Genomic DNA, 14,610 nt, shown 5'->3' on the forward strand with positions numbered 1-14,610 from the left:
GACCTCGTCTTTAATAACTTCCAATGTGCCAATTTTATTCCTCACCTGGTGAATCTTTCAATCTGGGTATATTTCCAGAGCCTTTCAGTTCACCCAAGGTCGAAGAAAGGGGCTGGGACAAGAACTCACTTGATCCAGTGCTTGCTGAGCAAGGATGAGACCCTAAGTTTGATCTCCAGCATTCACATGTAAAACCAGGTGTGTCTGCAATCCCACAGCAGGAGAGGGTATGATGGGTTGATCCCTGGAGCTTGCTGGCTGGGTAGCCTGGTCTAATCTGTGAGCCTCAGATCCAAGTGAAAGATATGTGTCAAAACAAGGTTTGATCACGTTTGCAACAGCTATGTCGTATCCAGAAGACAGTGTGTCATAGCGATCTTCCCCATCCACTGGCTCTTTCGACTTTCTGTCACCTGTTCCACAACGTTCTCTGGACCCTGGAGAGGATGGTATAGATGTTGAGAGTTGAACAGTCATTCATTATTATAGCCACTGTGCTGGGTTACACAAGACATGCTCAAACACACACACACACACACACAACATGAAGGTATGAAGATAGGAACACACAAAGGCAAGAAGATAGGAAGAGAGCTTTGGTAACTTTTGGTGGGGGGAAGAAAAAAAGGTCAGTCAGAGTGGACAGGGACAGGACAGGTAAGTGGAGACAAATATGTTAATAATACCTTACATGCATAGAAGACAGGTGAATCCCTCGTGATGAATGACACTGAAAGATGTTGTCTGGACTCTACATGCATGTATGAATACACACACACAAGGGGGGGGGGAGAGAGAGAGAGAGAGAGAGAAATAGAAATAGAGAGAAATAGAAAGAAATAGAGAGAAAGAAATAGAGAGAGAGAAATAGAGAGAGAGAAATAGAGAGAAATAGAGAGAGAGAAATAGAGAGCGAGAAAGAGAGAAAAATAGAGAGACAAAGATATAAACATAGATACACAGAGAGAGAGAGACACAAATACAGAGATATACACACACACAATATACACACACAGTGATACACACATATATACACAGAGATACACACATAGATACTTACAGAGAGATACACAGATATACTTTCACAGAGATATATACACACAGATACACACAGGAGAGATACATACATAGATACACACATACAGAAAGACACACAGAGATACACTCACACACAGAGATATATATACACAGAGACACACACATATACACAGAGATACACACACACATATACGAGAAGGGGGTTATACATCTTCACAGAGGCTCAGTCTTTCTCAGTTGCTCAGACAAGTGACTTAAAACAAACACATTTTTATACAATAGGGAGAGTTAGAACACAAGGCTTGGCCCTGCCCTTTCTGAGGTGAATGGGCATGGACACACCTGTCTTAGACTTTGTATGTCTAGAATGGAGGCAGTGTCCTGTGCTTCGAGCTGCACTCTCTTGCAAGCTGTACACATGACTTATGAAAGGGTCCCAGAGATTCTAAAAGTAGAAGTACTTTTTTATCATTGCTATTAAAGAGGAAATAGCCCGGGTCAACTGTTGAGCTGTTGAATGGCTACTTCAGTTTGAAGAGATGACTTAAGAGGATTAATAAGCACATGTTTTGGTCACTACACAGGCCTGTGAGTCAGGCCCCCAGAGCACGAGGCCCAGATCATGGGCTCCTTGAGACCAGTTCATCTGACCTGCATGGCTGGAGCTTCCAAGCCAGAGAAATGTGGAATCAAATAGCGTCTCCACCCTTTCCTCCCTAGGCAAGTCCCTTGTTCTAGCCAGCTCATCCTCCCATCTGGCTGAGTTGTGAGATTTGAGGTAACCTACCTACTCTTACTATATAGTAGATCTCCCAATAGGCAGAGCAAGTGAAGAAAGAGCTGGTAGCACTCACCTCTAGCAGCTATTTTGAAAATGTCTGTGGAGGTTCTTGGATAGACAGTCTGCTCAACTTCTTGATTCTTGAGTAAAACAACTGAAGACGTGGTCCACTGCGATGGCATTTGCATCTGAAGAGACACTTTACAATAACCGTGCCTCATTCCATTATTTGCAGTGGTGTCTCCAAGAAACCAGGAAGGATGTTATGATAATTTTTCATAAATGAGCCATTTCCGCCTTTGTGCTTATTATTCCTCTCTTCAACCTACCCTTTGACCCTCGAACTTCACCCAAGACAGTGAGTCCTTTTTACATTTCTGTCTCATTTTGCCTGGTTTCAACCTAATGTTCCAGTCTAGCTAGACAGCTATGAACATTGTTCTCTGTCTGTGTAGCTGGACAGTCATTTTAGTCAGGTAGGCGCTCTGAAAACCAAGGTGTTAAGATCTCTGTGTGTGTGCAGGAGGCTTATTGAACTGTTTGTGCTCAGGGGTCCCTATCAGAGAGAAGGGCAACTGGTAGGAGTCAGCACCAGGAGATGCTGTACCTTGATGCAGCCACAGCTGATGCAACAAGGGGCTGACATACCCATTCAGGGTAGTTGTAGATTGTACCAGAGACTATATACGATACTTAGAAAGAGGCTCCCAACCCTCTTAGAGCTAAGGAATGTGCGTTTCCCACTGAGACATCTGGTCAACCTCACAATGGGATGGTCTACCATCCTTTGCCATGAGGTCTACACTATGCCTCTACTCCCCCTCATTCAACCTGTGACTCATGCGAGGTATTTCTGTCTACCTCTTGCTGTTGACATTGAGTTTAGAAGCCACAAAGTGCAAAGCCTACTCTTATGTCACTTCTTAGAACTCTAGTGAATGTGTAGAATGAGAAAGAGATGCCTTCTCAACATATGCAGTGATGGGCGGTGTTCTTTAGGCTGAACTTTCCAACGCTTCAGCACATTTAAATGTCCTCAAGACTTCTTAGTCTGGTTCCTCATTTTGTTTATAGGGAAGAATATTTCATGAGTAATGATACAATTCTATTCTTACACAACAGCCATTGGGGTTTTCATTTCCTTTATTTGCTCAAGTTTTTCTTTATAAAGTTTTTCTCTTGAAAACATGGCAAGTGGAAGGAAAAACCAGGCTGGATGAACAAGGTTAAACAAAGAATGTTTCCAAATTTCACACAAAATGAAGTGGCTTATTGGGATAAGTAACATGCAAATGTGTTTGTTCTATAATAAATATGTTTGATGAATGAGAAAGAACTATGTAAACAAATGAACAAGACCACATGCTTCTACAAATTGGAAGAAATGCAGGCATGAGAGATATTAAATATCTAAACTGTTATGTACATTTATATAACACAGAATATAAATTGTTTTTGTATGAACTACATGTATTTATGTGCATTTCTATATAAACACCTCATGTATACACACAGGTGAAGAGGGCATATACACATACATATACTTCCTGGTAGGTAGCTGGTATCATTTGAAAAATTGTGCCACTCATGCAGGCAGACTTTTTACTGAGTAAAGGGCCGGAGCATCCCCAGCTCCAAGTCAGGCCTGCTGGTCCATACACAGCACCTCCAAGGCTTCTAAATTCACTTAGCATACCAGAACCATCTCCAAATACCAACTTGGATCTTAGGACCCTCTACTAGTGAACGACATAGATTCTCAGGGGACTTTCCAATCATCTGACCCACTGTGAGGTTAACCAGATGCCTTAAAAAAAGCCTGGCCCTCATACCTCGATGATTGCCTAGGCCTATAACCTGGCCTTGTTGCAAGCAGGTGTCTGTGAACAGATCAGCTCACTGGAACTCACAGATTTGGCTTCCAGAGTGGTGCTGACGCTCTGATTTGACTCATTCACACTGGACATAAGATTCTTCAGGGATCTGGATTCACTGTTTGCCTGAGCTTGGACTTGCCCTTATGTTTCTCAGTGTTTCTAGGATGGTGTTGGATCACACCTATAGATGCCTAGAATAGTGAGGTATGATCAGCGCTCTCTCTCTCACTCTCTTACTCTCTCTCTCTCTCTCACACACACACACACACACACACACACATACACACACACACATACATTGCTGCTTTTAATCTGATCTACGCTTCCCCCATCCCCACCCATGACAGGCTCTTGTCACATTAGGTGGTCAGGAATAGCCTCTAACTCTAAGGTGTTTGAAGACTTGCTCTACAATGGGCAAGGCCATGGATCTTTGCAATGGCTGTCCCTTCATCATTTTCCCAGGTTAGTTTTCACAGGAATGAGAAAACTCTTCTTATTTGGCTCTGAGGATCTTCTCCCACTGTCAACACTGAAAGAGATCACTAGGAATGCAATGGTATAACCCAAAACATCCCAGAGAAGACATGGGTTGAAAAATGTACATTATTCTGGATTTATAGCTCAAGGTTCGTGGTGTTGACCATAAGCTTGACATGAGCAGAAAATGAACTATCATTTGCATTTTTCTGCCAGGGTTGCATTCATGACCATCAACAGAGTGGCACAGTGACAATAAAGGGCTTGGAAGCTACTGTTCCAGGGCAGCACAGTGGAGACAGGTGCTGTGAGCTATGATATGACAAGTGGTGGTTGTGGATCTGAAGAGCGATCTGCCCACAGAGACTCAGCACGCACGGGCACCAAGAGCTACAACGTGAGTGATAATGTACTTTTACCTCTCCTTTATGGCAGATGTTACTCAGGGACAGCATCCTTGACAGGGACGGACACTGAGAAGTCATTCTTCCAGAATGTTTTCCTTAACATATGTTTATTGTAGGCAATGATGGGCTTCACTGTAACGTTTTCATGTGTGTAGATAATGTGTCTTGATCATATTCACACTCACCCTTTCTTGTCTCCGCCCACCCCCCATTCCCAGCCATGCCCTTCCTCTTCCCAGATACCCCTTTGACTTTCGCTCTTGTCTGTGTGAGCTCTATATGTGTCGGTGTGTGTGTCTGTGTTTTTGTGTGAGCTGTGTGTGTGTGTTCTTGAGTGAACTGTGTGTGTGTGTTCTTGTGTGAGCTGTGTGTGTGGTCTGTGTGTGTGTGTCTTTGAGGTGTGTGTGTGTCTGTGTATTTCAGTGTGTGTGTGTGTGTCCCTGTATCTGTGTGTGTGTCTCTGTGTGTCAGTGTGTGTGTGTGCCTGTGTGTCTATGTGTGTGTCTGTGTAAAGTGTGTCTGTGTGTTTATGTGTGTCTGTGTGTCTCGTGTGTGTGTGTCTCTGTGTCTGTTTGAGCTGTGTGTGTGTCCTTGTGTGAGTTGTGTGTGTGGTCTCTGTGTGTGTCTGAAAGGTATGTGTGTATCTGTGAGGTGTGTATGTCTGTGAGGTATGTGTGTGTGTGTGTGGGTGTCTGTGTGTATGTGTGTGAGGTGTGTGTGTGAGGTGTGTGTGTGAGGTGTGTGTGTCTGTGTGTCTCTGTGTGTGTAGTATGTGCTTGTGTGAGCTGTGTGTGTATGTCTGCATCTGTGTGAGCTGTGTATGTGTGTCTATGTGTTTCATTAGGGCTATCGGAAGCACTTTGGGTGGGGGGTTCATCACAGGAGCACCTTACCAGTAGCTACACCACTGAAGAAAATGTTTCTTCCTCCTGCATCCATCACTATCTGCATATACATCCTTATAAAGGGATAGGAACTTGTGAGCCCCTCCTTCTTCCTGGATACACTGCTGACAGACCTAGTCCCCTGCAGGTATTCTCAACTGCTTTGAGTTAAGAAAGCAGCAATCACATCATGACTAGGACTCAACTTCCCACACCACTCCTCCCTCTGGCTCTCACACTCTTCCCACCCCTTCTTCTGCAATGTTCCCTCAAATCTTGGAGGAGGGATGTGTGATAGATGCCCCATTTATGCCTGGGAAGAGAGAGAAATAGTCCCTGAACCTGCACAGGAAGCCGTGGCGCCTGGAGGTGACAAAGAATTTTGTCAAGCACTGACTACACAATAATCAAATATGTACCACTTCTCATCACCCTGGATGCTATTGACAAATGATTAGACCACATGAATCCATGGTTTTTATTTTTTAACAAAATTGTTCAGATGACAGGACAGTAGTTTACATATTTATATATAATAATATATATATTTTTTTCTGCCCCAGGGACAGGGGCAGGTGACTCTATCTACATCATATCTATAGGTGACTCTAATTCAACATGGAGTAGAAAAACCATCCTGATTCCTATAGGCACTGTCAAGAAGCTATCCCTGGAGAGGCAAATTCTCTGATCAGTTCTCAAGCTGTAAAGAAGATCGTTGGTAGATTCACTTGTGGAACTCTGTAGAAATATTTTGACTCTTAAAATCAAAACGGACATTAGGAAATAGTTACGCTGTCCCCCTTGCCCATCAGTGAAACCCCCGTGTTACCAGGCCTGCCTCTTTTTCCTAGCTACTATCTGAACATGAAAGTCTGTCGTTGTTTTAAATCACAAAGGTGAGCTGATACAGCACTGGCCTAAGATGCTTGTTAAATCCAATCTAGCTGCTGCACTGTCTTGTCCCTAGTCACCTTGAAATGTCCCAAACCACAAATTGGCCTTACAAATGTTTCCTGGTGTTCAGAATCTTTGTCAGGGAGACGACCATCCTCCTCCACCCATGCTAACACCCACGACAACATTAACAATGTCCCTTTGTTTCTCCAGGAGGTGCGTATCCCAGCTGATGAGATTTTGCATCTGCTAGCTTTACTGTAACATAGACCTGTGCTCATTGGTTCAGAGCCGGGTCTATTTGAACTCACACTTCTAGAGCTCATGAGCAATTAATGGGTCCTCTTCATCTGGACCTGCGGTCAGGTTGCTCACCATGGCATGAGGCGTGGGGTAAAGCTAGCTGCTTACCTTGTGGCTTGGATGCATAAAAGATAGAGAAGAAGAAGCCATGGTTACACAGTCAAGGACTTACTTTCCATAGCCTAAGCCCTACATTTGGCCCTACATAAAGCAGTGGTTCTCGACCCCCAAAATGTTGTGACCCTTTAATACAGTCTCACAGGTTGTGGTGACCCCTAGCCATAAAACTACTTTGTGCTACTTCATAACTGTAATTTTGCTACTGTTACTCATCATAAAAGCCTTGTCATTCCCATGATGCCGTGTGGTCCTTGACATGGCCCTGCTCACAGCAATAATACACACATCTCTCACCTCTTTTTCCTTTGCTTTTATCTTTATTCTTTTCATTCCTTTCCTTTTCTTCCACCCTCTCTTCTTGTTTTCTTAGTTGGCTTGGTTTGGATTTGACTCTTGTATTTTGATATTTTTCTTGTTTGAAATCAAATCAAGATCTGATGTTAATTCATGTGCCAGATACATATAGCTCGGCCTCTCATCTGTCACTGGGTCTCTTTATAAGCTTTTCTTAATCTCTACAAAGTAGAAATGTAAATGTCCCCTTTGCCAGCCTGTACGTCAGACTCCACTGGGGCAACACGCCATCATCCTCTAACATCACAGAACATGAGTCTTCTCACCTTCCCTGAGCAAATGAAGGACAGCACCAGAGCCTTTGGGAGCCATTAGACATTTACAATACAAATTTACATACAAGATGCTCAGATGCAGCACTTCACGATGCTGCAGTTTGGGAGTTCACATGTTAAAATATAGAGCTCTCTTCTTTGCTCTAGACTGAGCTGAAATGATTTCATAAGATGCTGATGGGAAAAACAGTTTGACCATCAAAGTCGAACCAATTGTTTCTAGTTGATGACAGTCCCATTGGGAACAACCATATGTCGTTTCATGACACTCCTTTCTTCTCCCTCCCCCTTGGCTTTATGGTGAGCTAAATTGGGTCTGTGATATTTCCTGTCGCCAAGCAGTGGGCAACAGGTATGGGAACAAGGCTGTCAGTTTATTGAGCAAGAGAATATTGAAATCAACCCATCAGAACAGATGTCAACTGACCATATGTCGGCATACTGCATAAGTACTCACTGAGAGTAGGCCTGCTCTTTAGCTCCTTCCCACGGTGGCTTCAGTTATCAGTTGCCATGGCATCCTCTACTTCCTGCTTTCTTCTCAGATAGATGGCTTCAAGGACACATAGACGACTCCAGGGTCTTTGGAAGTGTTTGACTTCTACATATAAGAGAAGAACGGCAGACGGAATCAAGGATTCAGATTTGCAGCCATTGGGAACTCACGTTGGGGGAAAGTGGAAATCCCCAAACACTACATTCATATCATTCATCCCAGGTAAATGTCTCTGGCCTCTAGAATGTCTGGGGCTTCAGGCCTATTGGATATTGCTTTCGACTTTTCTCAGACCAAACCTTTCTGTTGCCTTGGCTTTTATTGCAGCGGGGCCTTGCCTTAACAGAAGACTTATCTACAAGGACTGTTTGGGCTATAGAAGGATGCACTGTATTAGGCCTTAAATCCAGCCTGAGCTTTGGTCCCCAGAGGCCACAGGGACAAGGAATGGGGGAGAGTATGCCGAGAACTTTCGCCAGCCTCTAACCTCAATGTCTCCTTCCAGATGTCTGCTCAAACCCACCTCCCTCAGGTAACCACTCCCACTCCACAGTTTAGCATATGCCCTATGCACAAAACCTCAGGATCTTCAGCTCTTGGAATTCAAGTCCCTACAGAAAGTCTCGGCTTTTTAGAGTACTGTCATCCTTAAGGACTTAAAGAAATAAACTCAGAAATTCACTTGACTCCTCCTTAGCGATGAAGCTAGCTTTCCCACAGATTGTGGGTTCTACTGCAATAAGAAAGAACATTAGACTGTCCGTCCACTGCGTGCATCTTGGGAGAGGTCCTTCCAAAGCCCAAGACAGATCAGTTTGGCCTACAAATAACTTATTCAGGGCTGGTGTGGTAGATTTGTGTTACACAGGGACCCTGGTGGCCAAGCCTGAAAACCTGAGTTCTCCTGGAAGTTGCCCATTGACCTCCGTGCATGTATCAGGGTATGCCCCACCCCCAACCCATAGTCTCTGGAAGAAGACTGACTGAGAAGGTTGTCTGGTCTCCTAGCAACAGGAACATCAGCATCTTTATCCATTTTATAGGCAGGCAAAGACAGCATGTCACCTTGACTGATCTTCACTTGATCTTTCTGTTTGGAGCATCCAACAAGACTGGACCAAAGAAGAAAAGGTTGGTACTTTCATTTGTATAGCATCTGACTGAGCACAATAAACTCTGCCTTTGAGCTCACTTGACCCTGAAAATCAGCACTGCCGTAAGCAAGGCAGATGCTATTATCAAACCCTCTTACATAGTTAATCAAACTGATGCTCAGAAAGATTTTGTCTCATGAGAGGTCACCCAGCTAATAAGCAATGTTCTGAGACAGACGCAAATCCAGTTATCCAGACCCCGAGCCCTTCTCCCGTCCCACCAAAGCACATTCAATTAAAAAGCACGCATTGGGGAAATATGGCAATCCCCGGTGAAGCCATTCCTATCTACAAAAAATGTATCATCTTCCTTTTGCATGTCTAGTGAGGTCCACAGTGGAATGATACTACTCGTATGTTTATAACGTCTCAGTCTCCTTGTGTGAGATGATACGGCTAACTCAGAACAAGGAGTCGTGAACGGACACAGTGCCTGGCACTCTTGAATCTATAGAGCGCTGCCATTATGGTCACAGCCCACCAAGCTCTCTCTCTCTCTGATCTCATTGACTGCCCAGACCCAAAGGGAGCAAGCAGGATGGACTATTGAAGGTAAGTAGATGACAAAGTGTCCAAGACATGAATGAAAACATGACCTCCTGGTGATACCTCACTGAGGACTTCTCCCGATCTAGCCAAAGATCAAGAAACTACCACATGCCAGTGGTTAGGAGACAGGTGCATCAAATATCTGACAGGGAAAAAAAAATCTTTCTTGATGGTCTAGAAATTCATGGAAAAAGCCCAGGCTAGCGAGGGACACTGAACACCACATACTTCATTTGACACTAAATGTTACCTGAGGAAGGTAGGGGGCAGACCTTGAAAAGGTGAAGCGTATCTGGGGGCTGTCCTTGAAGCACTCAAGGTCTCACATGAAATTAAGTATGAAAGTAAATATTCGTTGACCGCTCGAAAATGAATCACAGCGAATTGTAAACTGTAAAAGCTGGCAAACAGCACAACTCATTCCAAAATAATAACGTATATTTAGACTTACTTACTTTTAATTAGTGTGTGCAGATGTTTTGCCTGCGTGTATGTAAGTACACCACGTGGGTGCCTGGTACTTGCAGAAGCTAGGAGACTACTGCACTGGATCCCTTGGTACTAGAGATACAATGGTTGTAAGCCACCACGTGGACACTGGGAATTGAACCCTGATTCCCTACAACAGTGGTACTCAATATATGGGTTGAATCCCCTTAGGAGGTTACATACCAGATATTTACAATAAGACTCATAACAGTAGTGAAATTACAGTTATAAAGTAGCAATGAAATAATTTTATGGTTGGGGGTCACCACAACCTGAGGAACTGTATTACAGGGCCGCAGTGTTAAGAAGGTATGGAACCTCTGGTCTACAAAATCAGTAAGCATTCTTAACCACGGTGAACTATGTCTTTAGCCCCAATGTATTTATTAACTGCCTGACATACCTATACCTACATGATATTTATTCCCATTTTTGCTCTTTCTGTGATAATAGTTTTATAATTTTAATTGAGAGACTTGGAGGAAGAACGTCTTTCTTTTAACAGTTGTTGGGAGTCTGTGTCTTTATTAATGGCATATTGTCTGCATCTTTAGGATTATTGACAGCTCTGGGGTAAATCGAAGTCAAGTTCCTGTCATTAAGCTGTAGGATTTGGAAGAATTCAAATGTGCACCAACTTTCAACTCTGTCTCCAACCTTGCATCTCCTTAGCTCTCTCCTAGGGATGAGACCATCAAACGGATCAATACGAAGACAGACACTCTGCCCCAAATCTCTGTGTCACAATTCTAGGTCTCAACACATGGGGGCAATGGAAATTTCTCTGGAAGATACGCCAGTACATAACTAGAGATAACATGGAAGAGACCAAACCCATAAGCTCACATCCCCTTACCTCCATACTAAATGGATTCTGAGTTGTGCTCCAATACAGCAGATGAAGGCCAAGCCGGTGAGCTGACGATTCCCTACATCCCCCAACATGAGGAGTGTTACGGGGGAAATCAAAGACGCTCTGAACTTAGCTGTTCCCGACTAAAGCATCCAGAAGCTTTCCTTAAAGTTTTACTAAGCCTAGACTGGCCTCCTAAACCCACAGGATCATGGTTTGAGGAATCAAAGAGTCCTGTCTCCAGTTGTAAACTTCATCAGGAAACCTGGTTTTGGCTTCATGATTGTTTCTGTTGAAAAAAAAAATCAACTTTTTAATAATGCTTTTATCAGGAAAAAAAATCTTGTACTGATTCCAATAATTTCAACGAATTACCATGAATCCCTCCCTCTGTCCCTGAATATGTTTCTCTCTCCCCTCCCCTCTCCACCTCCCCCCCATCTCTGTATATTTGTGCGTGTGTAGCGCAGCCTAGGAGATAACAGTAACTTTGACTTCAGTGACTGTCTACAGGAGGCAACTCTGCACCAGCTTCTCCGAAGTTCATAGGAAATACAGACATCTCCAATAAGCCCAGCAGAGCCTCAAACAGGAACATTAAATCAACATATGAAACTTGGAATTTTGAAACAATTTAGGTGTGCCGAACCGGAAGGAAAGCTGAGACTATCGTTTCCGAAGAGTTAAAAAAAGTGTCTGGGGAGAGTCCGCAAGGAAGAAATGGGATGCATAAACCTCAAATGAGGAAAGAGGTTTTTGTCTACTGCCAGCTCCAATCCTATCACATAGCCCGCTGGGCACATAGCAAGTGCCAACATCTGGGGCATGAATGAAAGCAAGGCAGGAAGTAGAGGGAAAGGAGGATGGTTTGCCTGGTTTCCCTTTCCCTTGAGTAAACCACAAGTCAGGCTCTTAACTTCCTCACCTACAAAAGGGGGATTAAAAATAGCACCTCCCCCAGAAAGGTGTGTTTCAAGATTATGCCAGTTAATGAGGAAACCTGGTGCTCGGTAAACATGGTCATTACCATGACTGAACCTCACTCTGTCTTCAGATGGGGCATCCAGTGAGAAAAGAGACTGTTGCTGATAAACACAGAGATAAGGAAGCCCTCCCTCGGGGAATGATTGACAGGAAATCTGCCCAAGGCCCTGAGATGTCTACCCCAAGCATCCACTTCTATGGGAGAATCGGAAGATCTCAGATTTGACTCACAGGCTGGGATGAGAGGAAGAAGGTGCCCGTGACGCGGCAGGAAGACCCATCTCAAGCCCCAGCTGGGTAAGTGCAATCAATAACATCCTGTCAGGAACTCTTTGTGGTCTCATGTAAATTTAGGCTACCTGAATAAAAGATAAAAACTGTCATTTCCTTCATCTCCTCTCTCGTCATGTATTGGGGATGATTTATCTATTCCTTTGAAAGATCTGAATCAAACTGAAAACGATCGCTTAAGTGTCCGAGGTTATGTATGGCCATTGTGAAACACGGGGAGAGTGGGGAAAAACACTCGGATATTTTTAGGACTGGCAGAGGGGAACCATACTGAAAATGGATATGATTGACTAACTCAGTGGGAAGGGCAAGGCCTCATGGGTAAGCCTATAAGTTAGCCTAAAAGGAAAACAGTGTCATGGGGTTGTTTAATCAACCCTCAACTGCAGGGGCAATGATAGATAGGTGTTTTCCAGTTAGCTGCCACAAAACAGCAGTGAATGGAAAGTCACACTCTGGACATGACAGCCCCATGTGCCCGCAGCCAGGCAGTGCAGGGTCCTTCAAAACTCTGAACTCGACTCCAGAGGTTCATAGAAACTTTCGCTTCTCAAAAAATATTGTTTATTGTTTGTTTATCAAACCCACAATCTTCAGAGATATTCAGGCCCACAAAGGCAATGTGGAAAAAAGCCGGGGGAAGAACTGAGAGCTGTTTTCACATCTCAGCAAGTCCTTAGAATGAATGAGTCCTTGGAAATGGGGTAAGGCTGAGGTCTGGCCTTGTGAACCGTACTCTGCATGAAAGACCGATTCACACAGCTTGTCTCTGAGTCCTGACATTCTGATCTTTCCATCTGAGGGGCAGAGAGTCTTATACCCAACACTGTATACATTGAAACCCCCAAGAGGACAGGCAGCGGAGAGTAATGTGAAGGACCACTAAAGCCATTCTGAGACAAGGCACGAGTGATGTCTTTACTTGGGCTGAGCCTGAAGGCCCCGATCTTCAGATGAAAACAAAGTGTGACACTGTCTGGCCTAGACCTTCAAGGCCTGAGGGCCCCACACCTGAGGTCTTGAGGCGATCTATAAGGAGGGGTGGGCTGTGCTCCACCTCTATGCCTCGGCCCCATTTCTGAAAAGTTCCGCTTTGGCGCCATCTTTCTAGCCTGACTGGGCTCTGGTTTGCAGCAATCTGTACTTCCTTATCATACACAGTGATACTCACTGAAGATTAAAATTATATCCACTCAAATCCCAATCATCAGCGGAAAGATCTTGTCCCACAACGTCGGGCCGACCTTCAGTAAGAACTCAACTTACTACAGTCAGGACCAGGAATAAGTCACGTGGTCTCCGAGAGTCTGAGTTTCTTCAACCAAAGGGACACCTTGTGACAGAACCATGGGAAACAGTGTGAGTCAAGTCACTGGCACAGGGCCAAAGACACAGGAGCAGCGCATCGGATACAATTACTGTTGTTTGAATTATATTTTGTCATTGGGGGTAGGGGGACCACATGTGTGCCGTGGAGAGCACGTGGAGGTCAGAGGACAACTTACTGAGTTGGCTCGCCTCTGTCTATCATGCAGGTTCTAGAGCAGTCCCTAGTTAGGCTGTCAGTCTTGGTGGCAAGTACTTGCTGACCCACCTCCCTGGCCCATATGTATTATTGTTATGAACAATCTGAAGAGTTTGTAAGAATTCAGCAGACAGCACAGATCTATTTCTGAAGGCCCAAAACTTAGATGTGTCATTTTGGCAAATCAACCAGACTGTTCTGTTATCCACTGATTAAGATAGTAGCTACACTGTGGTAACGTACACTTACAACTGTCAAATAAAAGTACATTTTTTTTATAATTAAAAACACCAAATACAGTAATATTAATGCTATTGCCAATGCTGGTGCTACTAAAATGGCTACATTACTTTTTGTTTTGGGGTGGTGATTTCTCTATCCTATTTCTGGTATGATGAATCTGCTGGTATCTGCCAGGCATTCTAGTTACCGTATGGCAGGTACTACTGTGTAACAGAGACATCTTGCCTCCTGGGAACATCAGAAAAGCATCCCCGCCTGTTGAGCTGCAGAGTCCCCACCGTTTCAGTTCGCAGCCGCTGCCCTTGTTACTATCTCTGATCTCTTCTTCTTTGTGCAGTCTGTGTTTTCCCCCAGCTGTCTTCGTTAAGTGAGGATTGGTGCCAACCTAGCCATGGCACATGTGTCCTGACTCCAGTAGGTACCAGAAGCAGCACCTGGTACCAGACTCACTACAGACTATGGTCTTCCTTCTGTATGTGTTCCTATGATGGAGATGGATTTGTAAGGTAGCACAGTAAGATGTCAGCGAAGATAGTAGAATAGAGTAGTTGCCACATGCACGATCTCTCTCTCTCTCTCTCTCTCTCTCTCTCTCTCTCTCTCTCTCTCT

This window comes from Grammomys surdaster, unplaced genomic scaffold (genome assembly GCF_004785775.1).
Source record: "Grammomys surdaster isolate TR1022 unplaced genomic scaffold, NIH_TR_1.0 367, whole genome shotgun sequence".
Taxonomy (NCBI): Eukaryota; Metazoa; Chordata; class Mammalia; order Rodentia; family Muridae; genus Grammomys; species Grammomys surdaster.